The following is a 12,893-nucleotide window of genomic DNA, read 5'->3' as shown; positions in this document are numbered from 1 at the left end:
TTTAAGGAATTCAATCAAGTTATCAGCAACTTCGATAGTATGGTCATCATTATAATCTGGCAATCTTCTTAAAACACTGTCTGGATTAAAAGGCATTATTCCTGTTGCCTTAAATCCACTGACTAAATTATTTTTAATTTGTTCATTGGTGTTGGTTTTCTTATCTATATTCATATTATTTAAGCAGTCATTTAACAGAGTATGGAAATCACACTTTGGAATACATTTTGCATTCTTGTTTGTCATTTTATATTTGTAAATAACATTCTTTAAAAGGTCTGAAAAAACAAACATCAAGTGGCTGACAAAGATGTGTAGAATTAGGTGGAAAACAAACAAATGCAATATTATTTTCTTCACAAGCTTTTAAAACATCTGGAGTAAAATGAGATGATAAATTATCTCCTATAAGCAGTTTCCTTCCTGGCAAACTATACGCATGAGGCAAAAAAGTAGAATGAAACCATTCAGAAAAAGTTGTTGCATCCATTCACCCATGTGAGGTTCTGTTATACCGAGTACCTCATGAACAACATGGATCATTACAACATGGGAAACCTTTTGATCCGTTTTGCCTCCATGGATCCATTATACCTTCACTCTTGTACATTACGTAAGGAGGTAGAAGCACTCCACTGGCTAAACCACATATCATTAAAGATATAGGTGTTTTCAAATGATTTATTACTTTTTTAGGATATTTTACTCCTCGGCGAAAAATCATTTTTTTTCTGCCAGGATCATCTGAGACATTGGTCTCATCATAGTTAAAAATATGAGAAGGTGGTATATCTTGCAAAGTTATATATAAATTAGAAAAATATTCACTGATTGTTTCAAAAGATACCCCAGCCCTTGCTTTATTTATATTTTGCGTTAATCTTATTCCTATTAAATTTTGATGACGTTTTAAAAAAGATTTTAACCACTCCGAACCAAGAATATTATTTTTAAATTTACTTATGACAATTCCTGCAGATTCCAAATAATGTTTTTTAAACATTTGAAGTTCTATTGTAGAGAACGGAAAGCCCCAATCTGCACAAGTAGTAATGCCCTTAATTAATGCCAGCTCTTCTTTTTCAGTTGATGCGGTTTGTCCACCAGTTCTTTGAATATGCTTCCCAAGATATATATTATTCAAAGTCCCTAGAGAATTAATACATGCTATCAATAAAAATAATAATATTGATTGTGTTGAAGAAAATTTACCATAAGGTACATTGTACTGTACAGAAGCTTTTCGGATGGAAAGTTGTCCACTGACTACCTTTAGCAATGCCTCATCAAGTACTTCATTACAATAGTTTCTGTAATTTCTCTTCCCCAACTTTGATTTATATGTCCTCATTTTGAAAACCACAAAAACCACAATAATGTCTATATTATAAATAAAAATAATCCAATTTTAGTTAAAATATATTTAATTTGTATGAGATCAAACTGACCTCCACTACTTAACATGAAGATTACTTTGTCATAGATTATTTTATAATAATGAAACTTACTTGTATTTATTCATGGATTCGTTCACTGTTAAGTTAAAATTATCTAGTTTTTTATAAAAAATAGGTGATTATTTATTACTAATTGGTAATATTGTTTTTGAACGTTGATAGATTTTAGAAAAAATTCATTGAATTTCGAGTGAAAAGATATTTATTTACATGAAATGGTAACTTAAGTTGATAACATTACTGTTCATGATGTAGATTTGAATAATTTTCAAGAGTCTCTCAATCGTACTATTGTAACAATTCTTATTTTAACACGCAATCATTATATTATAGATTTTAAATGTATGGTTTCATAAGAATTGTATTATCTAATTTTATGGAGTATAAGCGTAGGAAAAATATATTTAGAAGCTTATAAACATATGTCATATTTTATGGTTTAATTTAGAAAGTTATTTATAACACAACTAATTTGAAATTCAAACGCTTACACCATAAATAATTTAGTTCAAGAAATTTGCTGAATGGTTTATGTCATCTTTGTCGAAATTTCTTTCGAACAAATTTTGTAAATACTTGGTGATATAAATAGAAATTAAAAAAATATTTTTATTGATTTATTATTATAAAAATTAGTATAAAATGAATCTGGCTTATACTGATATTATATTCAAATGTCGGAGAATACCAAATAATACTATATTTTACCTATAATTACTATACTAACTTTAGTGATTAGAATTAAGTGAATTTGATGAATAGAATATATTCATTTTTTAGATTAAAATGAGGTGGGTATATATTATATGCTTTTCATTCCTGAGCGCTGTACTCTGTGATCCTGTGGTAAGAATTTCGAAAGGTGCTTTAAGAGGACGAACATCAAAATCAAGAAACGGTCGAACATTTTATTCTTTTACTAGTATACCGTATGCGAAGCCACCAATTGACGAACTAAGGTTTAAGGTATATTATCTTGAAGTATTCATATGTTGGATGTTACACAGCCTATATGATAACCATTTATTGTTCGATTGATTTTAGCCTCCAAAGCCAGTAGACTCATGGGATGGTACTTTGGATGCTACAAAAGAACCTAATATATGTATTCAGAATAATCATTTCTTCTATAAAGCGAGAGATGTAATAGAAGGTGAAGAAGACTGTCTATATTTGAATGTCCATTCGCCGAATTTAAATGGAAATTTGCCAGTTATGTTTTGGATACCCGGTGGAGGATTTCTTGCTGGCCACAGCAGATCTGATCTGTATGGACCTGAATATTTAATGGACAGAGATGTCGTTTTCGTATCAATCAATTACAGGCTCGGTATATTCGGTAAGAAATATTTGTAGTACAAGCCTGAACTTGTTTATTTATGGACGTTTGATTTGTCTTCTAGGATTTATCAGTACTGAAGATGACGTTATACCAGGTAACTACGGAATGAAAGATCAAGTCATGGCTTTACGATGGGTCCAAGAAAACATCGCTAAGTTTGGTGGTGACCCTGGACAGGTAACAGTGTTCGGTGAAAGTGCAGGGGGTGCCAGCACAGGATATCATTTATTGTCTCCGATGAGCAAAGGTCTCTTCCATAAAGCTATGCTCCAGAGTGGTGCACCTTCATGTAACTGGGCTGTAGCACCACCTGGGTTAATTCGTAAACGAACTGAAGCAGTTGCAACTCTTTCTGGATGTCAAGCTGATACTTCCACGGACATATTAGACTGTTTGCAGAAACAGACGGCAATCGATCTGGTCAAAACTCAGCGTAAATTCTTCGTACGTAATATGATTATTTAAAAAAAAAAAAAAATATTTTTTAGAAAGTAGAGATTCTTGAACCACAAGTTCGATGTTAATAAGCGACTTAGTCTAAATTGGTAATTTTGGGGAAAATTGTTCATAGAACAGTAAATTTGCAAGAAAAATAAAGTCGCTTATAGTAATATAGATTTTATTTTCCATTATATAAATCATATTAACTATTAACTTGATTAGGAATTAACGACAAACGATGAGTGAGTGGCTCTTTTGCTAGTTGATAACATCATTAATAAAGATTTTTGATGTTTATTTTAATATTAATCTATGGCCGGCACCAGTGTGTACCGGCTAGTTCAACGATAGTAGAGCTCAATCAATTGAGCAGCTTAATCATTGTATTCATTTGATAAGTATGAGATAATGAACTTTTGACTTTGAAATAATAACTTTATATGTAAATAATTCTAAGCCCAAAATATTTACGTAATTTATTGAGTAATTATACTGGCATGAAAGTGGCATGGCTATGATCGAACTAAAACAGATCTGAATATTGGTCTGTTCGGAACTCCCTTATACACCCTTTCTTGTATTCTTGTGTTGGTCTTCCCAAGAGATTAATACTCTTGACCCGGACATCGTTTAAATTATGCTTCATTACATATTTCGACATATTTATCATATTAACATAATTTCATATTTAACATATATTTACATTTTATATTTAATAACCGGGCCCGATAAAATACATGCGTTTTTAGAGTGATTACCTATTGTATGATTGGGTGGTTTGTCTCGCGACTTCTGCAAGTCGAATAACTGACCTTTAAGATGTCATCATCGTGTGATTTATATTTGTGTATTATTATTTGGCTAACCCCCATAATTCTTTAGCCATTGCAACCGTACTACTGGCGCCTATGTATAATGGTTGTAATAAGAGTTAGGTATTCTAATACTTTATGTGGACCCTCAGTGTAATGATAATCATAAAGACGTACATTTATGTATACCCGTAATAGCTCTCGTCGATCCGGTGTTGGACAAAGACCTTTATAACGACAGTGTTAACGAAATTTGACTGGAAATTTGTTCACCCGTTTTGAACGAAAACGGCTAAAATTCGAAACATGGCTTTTATTTGTCAATTGAGATTTTTACTTTTTACCCTAAATTTGCAAACCTAGTTTTGATTGGATCTTGCAATGCCTCATACGGGTAGGTGTAAGGTGGGTCGAACGGATATTCACTCGATCGACGCATGCAAATACTTTTTTACACTTCGGGAGCGATTTATGAATTGAAATGATTTTTTTTAGTATGATCCGACGTGGGGACGGGATATTCATCACACTTTTTAATTGTTTCATATACGAAAGTGGGTAGGTTGTGATTTTTGGCGCAGAAAAAATTCGTTTAGTGACCGTGTTATGGTATCAAAAACTATTTCGAAGGGTGTTTCCTGTTTGTCTTCCTTAACTGCAGACTGTATTTTTAATAATATTAACGGAATTACCTCCGTCCAGCGTTCGTATAACATTTAATTGCCGCCTTTAGAAGACTGTAAAAGTGTTCAACCAAACCGTTTGCCATAGTATTTATTATGATTAGCATGGTGAACTGTTATCCGTATTCTTTTGAACTTACGTACCCATGACTGACGTAGCCTGAAAAAGAGTTTATTTGAAATGACGTTATTAGTCCGTCGTTATAGTTTCAGTTCTTCCATAAAATCAATTTTATAAATGCACATTAAAAACATTTCCGAGGGTTGAAATGAATAATTGTTAAACAATATTATTACACCTATATGAAACTAAATTATTTTCATATTTCAGGTGTGGATAAATCACCCTAGCATAATGTTTCCTCCGGTTATTGAATCATGTGATTCAAAAGAGGAGGCGTTTATATGTAAAAATCCAATTGCTGATTTCAAACAAGAATCAATGGTACCTGTTGTGATTGGTTTTAACTCGGGTGAAGGAGGCATATTTGCTTCAGGTAAGCAGTGTTGTTTTCAATAAGATTATCTCCTGAGTAAATTTAGTTAAATTTATAAGTATAGAATAGTTTTCACGTAGTTTTAAAATAGATTCATGTTGAAGTTAAATTACCACAAATATATTCTAATAAATATACTATATAATTTTTAATTTAATAATACATACGGGCAACACATTACCTTTTTATAATTTTGTAAGTAAAAAAACTTTAATTTGATATTATTAAAAGTTATGAATAAATATTATTGATATTAGTCATTTTTATTCTTCAAGATGTTTTATTGCGTGTACTTAATATTACATACTATGATGAGATATTTAAATTTTAAAATTTTTTCAATCTTATAGTTTTCACATTTATACTTATAGTTTCTCCATATTCTAATGGTCATTAATTTTTAAGTTCAAAAACCGGTTCTATTTTAATAGATTTTTTTAGGCTTTTATTATACAATACCTCGTTGAGATTTATAATATACTAATATCGAGTTGAGATAGTGTATATGCAGATATATCATAATATATCATATTACATTCACAACGAACATTGTAACAAAAATCATTTTTTATAGAATTGTTCAGCAAAAAAAAGTTGAAATATCCGGAAATTAATATGGAATCCGGTCGTCTGTTGTCTTATTTGTTAATGTATCAACATCTAGCATTACCCGATTATATCAAAGACATCAGAGATAAGGTTATGAAAAAATACTTCCCAACAGGAAAGATAGAAGATAATTCGCATTCGGAAGTAGTTAATGTATAGTATATATTTTTATAAAACATTTACCTTTTACAAATGTTTACTTTTTTTAGTTTTAATTAAATTTTAATTTGAGCATATTTACGTATAGATGATCAGCGAAGGCGTTTTTTTCCACGGGTGTTATAACCATGGCTTTAAAATTATCTTCTCCGGTTTATTTTTATTTGTTTGATTACGAACAAAAGTTTTCGTTTAATCAATTGTACGGAGAGTATCCAAAGTCTTTGGGAGTCAGCCATGGTGATGAAATGATCAGTTTATTTCCGTTGAAGTCGGTAATTCCCAAAGGATTAAACAAAAAAGATAGTAAAGTTTCAAAGCTTATGGTTGATATTTGGGTAAAATTTGCTTCATCTAAGTAAGTATTCGTATATAGTATTAATTATTTTAATATTTATTAAATCTACACGTTTAAAGTATAGGTAGTGGAACTGGGAAAAATTAAATAGAGGAGGTCATTCCAACGATTTAAAAACTGCGTGTACCGGTTGCGCAATTATTTTAATACAGACTCGTTGAGGGCTTCGTCTCTACACCCCCCTCCGTCATTATGAAAATATATTTTCTCTTGTACCTATAAAGGTAATAAGCGTAAATATAATTATATTTACCATACTTTCGAATTAATTTTGAACCAATTATATATTTTGTATGTTGCTAAGCGCGAGTTAGTAGTGTTAGTAGTGATGGGCACTACCGAGTTAAAATTAACGAACTATTCGTAGTTTAAACTATCTATTCACTCAGTTGTTTAACCGATTAACTCGATTGTTTCAAAATATCTATACAATTGACTATCAAAAAAAATCGACTATTGATCATCAAAACAAATTATATTAATTCAAAACAATCAACCATTATCGTGGTATCAAAGTAATACTTAGTAAGTATAAAAATCGTAGGCATTTGATAGTTTTGAATGCTTATTTTTTGATACGTCAAGTATTTTACTAAAAAAATGTATGTTTTAAATACTTTTTCATTAATTTACCTGAAACAATATTCAACTGGCTTAAATTTTACATCTGGCAGATCACTGTTATTATTAATATTTTTTACTAACCATTCTTGCATACAATATTTTATATTATTATTGGAGGAAGGAAGTTTATGGTTATATACTTGTAATAGAGTTTTCCTTTTCTGTATACTAGATTTTTAATATTGGGCTGAATTTAAAATTCAACATCTTTTCTGGGACAAAATTGAACTAAGATTGTTAATTGAATTAATAATTTTAAGTAGTAATTTTTTTGATTTAACTAGTATCTAGGGATTTGAAAACTATTGAATGGCTTAATCCGTTTTTTATCAACTATCTATTCAATATTCATGCAATAAAATACTCAATAGAACTATCTATCAATGCATAAAATAATCCTTGATAGTATTCTAAAACTATTCATGTATAAAATAATACCAAATAGTTTCGATTGACTCGATTGTTTTCTAAAACTATCGACAGCCAAAACTATTCGGTAGTGCTTATCAGGTTCAATAGTTCAATGGATATTTTGAAAAATATTGAATAATCATACTATCGTCCATTTGAATAAAAACTCGGTATTTTATTAAACTATTGATAGACTACCGATAATCAAAACTAGTGCCCATCACTAGTCACCAGGTCAATGCGAACTGTATGTTTGCATAGTATGATTCTATCTATAATCATGATGTGTAGTCACTATTTGACCGAAAGTAATTTTGGCTAACATAGGATGTGCACTGATAAGTGATAATACTAGCGGAGCTCAGTGTGTTAATAAACGAATATCCAAAATAGTTTAGGTATTATAAATCGTAATATTTGTTATAAAATTGAGGTAAATTAAAATCCATATTTTAATAAAAAATTATTTTGGACATTAGTTTGGGTAAACATGGGACTTTCCTCAGTTTCAGTGAAAAAATATAGTTGGATAACGCAAAAAAAAAAAAATAATAAAGGCGCTTCGTCTCCCTGCATCCCTCCCCCCATTAAAATTCGAACACTGAGAATAGGTATTGTAGTGACTATCCCTATAATTTATTTATATAATATAATATATTTTGGTGAATAAAAAAAATTATTTGTTATTACACTTATTAATATAGTAAATTTATTTTCACGTAGCAAACTATCACCAGTTGTAACCTTTAAACTAAAAACGTATTTTTTTAACAAATTATAAGTAGTTCATATACGTATATTCGTATGTTGTATCCACGTCCAATATAAATATACATTTGTTTTAGGATTCCAACTGTGGATGGAACAGACAATGGATCAGTTTGGCCAGTATTTACTACAGTTGAAGATTCATCTTTCTTGTACATAAAATCAGACCAACCAACAATTATAAAAAATCCATATGTAGAGAAGTACAAATTTTGGAGTGGATTACCTTTAACATCTCGTTTAAACACATCCATCTCAACAAATAAATTATTTGTCAAAAGTGAATTGTAATTTAGATTTCAATTACAGACCAAAATTATTAAATAAATTGTATAAATAATAAATAAATAATAAACTCTATTGTATTATTAATAATTAATTTCAGGGGGATTGGTTTTAAACTTAACTTGCTTTATTCATTGGTTATAATTTATGCATTCATTTTTTCTTTCAATATACATAATTTTACTTTTCATACTTATCATCTTATAGTATTGTTAGTTTTTAAAAGTAAAAAATAAAATATTACCTGAGTATTCCTATTAAACTCTAACAATAATTTATTTATTTTTTTCATTTATTAAATGTGTTGGGACTTTTCTATTTTTATCATAAACATACGAAAGGAAGTTTTGAACTTTCACATCACATCAAAACCTCTTTATGAAACAGAATTGGAAAAAAATAATTAGACATTTAACTCTTATAAGTGTACATAAATATATTTAAATTTATACAGGATTTGTCAACACATTTTCATATACTTTACGGAATATTAAATTAGTATAACATTTTCACTATGTTTCAAACGATACTCTCCATTTTGATTTTAAAATTTCATATGTCTCTGAAATAGTCAAACTCCGCTGCATGCGTTTTAACAACCGCTTAGCTTACCATAAGAACCTGAATAATCACTAACTTGAATCATTTATCACTATCCCAGGCAAACGAATCAAAAGACTTAAAAGACAGTGATATTGTGACCTACTAATCTAACTACTTCATTTTATCATTATGTAGTACCTCCACTAGAAGGTCTCTAAAATATGTCTAATCTGTAATTTTATTTTTTATTATCATCTATAATTATCTATTTATTTTCATCAACTATTTTTATTTTATATGGGGTGGATGATGACAGCTTGCACGTAGCCCACCCTGCATATAGAATAACGATTTTTCTTTACGCCATATCAATGTCATCAACCCGGTGCTGTACAGGTCCTATACCATCACAGCCTTTCCAAAGAAGAATCAGAAATTATAACAGAACCAATAATAATATAACTAGGTTATACAACGAAAACAGTCCTTTTAAGGACTACAAAACTCGGAATGCTGGATATACGCTTAGAGTATGTCATTTAAACATTGAAGGCATTTCTAGATCCAAATGTGATGTATTGTCAAAAATAGCAGAAAATAACAAGATAGAAGTGCTATTGCTATTCAAGAAACACATACGATCGATGAGGAGGATCTTAGAAAAAGAGGATACATTTCGGGATTTCAACTCGTGGCAGCTCTCCATCGCAGAACTTATGGTACAGCCATATATGTAAAACAAGATATTAAAGACGTAGAAATTATAAACTCTCACATTACAGATGATAACATCCATATCACATCTATTAAAGTAGCAAGCCTACATATCGTTAATATTTATAAACCACCAGGTTCAACTTGGTCAGGCTCACGACTACCAATTTTAAACCATCCTTGTTTATATATCGGTGATTTTAATAGTCACCACCAGGATTGGGGATATGAACAAAATGATGCGAATGGAGATTTTCTTCACGATTGGATCACGAATAATAATCTATCATTATTGTTCGATGCTAAGGATAGAGGTACTTTTGTTTCAGCTAAATGGAGAAAAGAATACTCACCAGACTTAAGTATTACCTCAACAGACTCTGCGAAATTGTTCCCTAAAACAACAAGATCAGTATTCAACAACTTTCCACACAGCCAACATCGTACTGTGATGGTTGACTGGGGCTTAAAAATCCCAATCGTTCATACAATACAAAAACCCCGATGGAATTTCAAAAAAGCAAATTGAGGAAAATTCTCCAAAGAACTAGATCTTATTATAAAATGGATCCCCCCTGATATTGAAGCTTTTGACCGTTTCACAAACGCTATTATAGCCGTCGCAAAAAAGAACATTCCCAGAGGTTTCAGGAAAGATTATATATCCGGCTGGTCAGAGTACTATGAGGAAATCTTCGAAGAATTTAATAATACGGGTGATCCCGAATTGGAGGAAGAACTATTAAATACCCTGAATGAAAACAGGAGAGAGAGCTGGAGAACAAAAACTGAAGATTTGGACTTTACCCACTTTAGCCGTAAAGCATGAAGTCTTATTCGTAGACTAGATAGTGGAAAAATTCCAATTCCAAAAAATAACGTTTTTTCACCCAATAAAGTAGCCAGTAACTTGGTAAGCACATCGAACACCGACTCCGACAGAACATGGACAAAATCTGTAAAGAAAAATCTAAAAAAGGCGAAGAAATCATTATCTAATGATAATAATCTTTCTGTAGAATTTAGTGCTAGTAAACTGGACCTCGCGTTATCAAGTATAAAGAATAATAAATCTCCCGGCTTCGACGGAATTTTTCCAGAATTCCTAATTAATATGGGACCAGGAGCCAAAGGATACATTTTGAAAGTTTTTAACAAAATACTTAGTTCTGGTAACGTACCAACCTCCTTCAAAAAATCTAAGATTATTGCATTTAATAAACCTGGGAAGGATGGAAGTGAAGCAAACCATTACCGTCCAATTTCATTATTAAGTAACTGTTACAAACTTCTTGAAAGACTCATTTACAATAGGATTGCCCCCCCCCCCCCTAATAGATAATGTACTGCCAAAGCAACAAGCCGGCTTTCGCCCGGGAAGATCGTGTTGTGAACAAGTTAAAGCACTTACGACCTTCATTGAATCAGGATTTCAAAAGAAAATTAAAACCGCCGCGGTCTTTATAGACCTTACAACAGCATATGATACAGTATGGCGAGAAGGACTACTGCTTAAATTTAGTAAAATTATTCCTTGCTCAAAGTTAAACAAGTTACTTAAATTCTTTCCTAGTAAATAGAAGAATCCGGGTACATATTAATGATTCACAAAGTAGCTGGAGAAATCTAAATAATGGACTACCACAAGGTTCCATCTTAGCACCGATTTTGTTTAATGTGTACATTAATGATATGCCAGAGAATCTCTCATCACGTAGATTTCAATATGCGGACGACACAGCTTTAGTAGTACAAAGTATTGACTTTAAAACATGTGAAGATAAAATAAATAAGGATCTGGCCACGCTCTTAGAATATTACAAAAAGTGGAAACTGAAGTCCAATCCATCAAAAACGGAATTGATAATGTTTCACTTGAATAACAAATTGGTTAATCAGAAGCTTAACATCAACTTCGATGGAATTCAAATTCAACACAACATAGCTCCTAAATATCTTGGGGTTAATTTGGACCGATCATTAACGTACAGAGTTCATCTAGAGAGAATAGCTCAGAAACTATCGACCCAAAATAATATCATCATTAAACTAACTGGTTCTGGATGGGGAGCGAACGCAAATTCTCTCAGAACAGCAACTCTTGCGTTGGTTTATTCCACAGCCGAATACTGCTGTCCTGTTTGGCTAAACAGCTGTCATGTTTCTAAAATAGACGAACAGCTAAATCGGTCAATGATAATTATCTCTGGGACACTAAAATCAACTCCTCTACCTTGGCTACCAGTCTTAACAAATATTCCTCCGCCACATATCAGGCGAGAAGACTTCCTAAGGAGAGAATGGGAGAAGTACACTAAAACTCCTTCCATACCACTATATGATGATATAAAAAATCTACCACCGTTGAGATTGAAGTCACGAAATCCTGGCTGGCCGGATAATTCCGGTACATACCTTACCATAAACGATCGATGGAAAAGAGAATGGAGTACAAAAAAGCCTTATAATTACGAACTTGTTGAGAATCCGGATCTTAAGCTTCCAGGATTTAACCTACCGAGGATAGAGTGGTCGAGACTAAACCGCTTTCGCTGCGGGCAAGGTAGATCAAACCATCTGATGAAAAAATGGAAACTGACGAACTCAGAATTATGTGAAGATGATGGAATGATCCAGACTATGAAAAACTTAGTAGAAGAGTGCCCGACATACCATTTCCCTGGAGGTATAAACAGCCTGCACGTATTGGAAGGTGGTGCCGTACGTTGGTTGTCCGAATTGGAAAAAGAAGTGTGAATTTGTTTTGCTTTCTATTTCCTATAATACTTATCTTGTTATTGTTATTGCTATCTATAATATTTCATATTTTATAATTGGTATCACTTATATCTTAAGTTTATATGTTTATTAAATATTTTTGTTTCTACTTGGTTTACCATACGAATATATTTTTTTTAAATTTTTTTTTTTAATTCACTTTTGTAGTTTTAGCTACTTCATCCTATTCTTTGTCAGGAGTTATCCTATCTTTATAGTTCTTGTCTCATTTTTTGCATAAAAAATTTCTTTTATGAACTTCCGCAATTGAAAACCCCATTTTCAATATACGTACGAATCGTACGACGTAACGACTAGAAAAAAATTATTTTGGTTTTCAATTCGACGACTAAAGGCATACGAAAAATCGGACGCATCGGTCGTATTAATCGTGTCACGTAAGCCACTTCCG

The 12,893-nt window shown here is 31.5% G+C and overlaps 1 pseudogene; it reads left to right on the top strand.

Annotated features, from left to right (window-relative positions):
• The first annotated feature begins 1,190 nt into the window (after positions 1 to 1,190).
• Positions 1,191 to 8,524, top strand: LOC112693608 (annotated as a pseudogene).
• The last annotated feature ends 4,369 nt before the right edge of the window (positions 8,525 to 12,893 follow it).

This window comes from Sipha flava, unplaced genomic scaffold, assembly GCF_003268045.1.
Source record: "Sipha flava isolate LNK unplaced genomic scaffold, YSA_version1 89_pilon_pilon, whole genome shotgun sequence".
Classification (NCBI taxonomy): domain Eukaryota; kingdom Metazoa; phylum Arthropoda; class Insecta; order Hemiptera; family Aphididae; genus Sipha; species Sipha flava.
The sequence above is the reverse complement of the archived record's forward strand: the minus strand, read 5'-3'. Positions and strand labels throughout refer to the sequence as shown.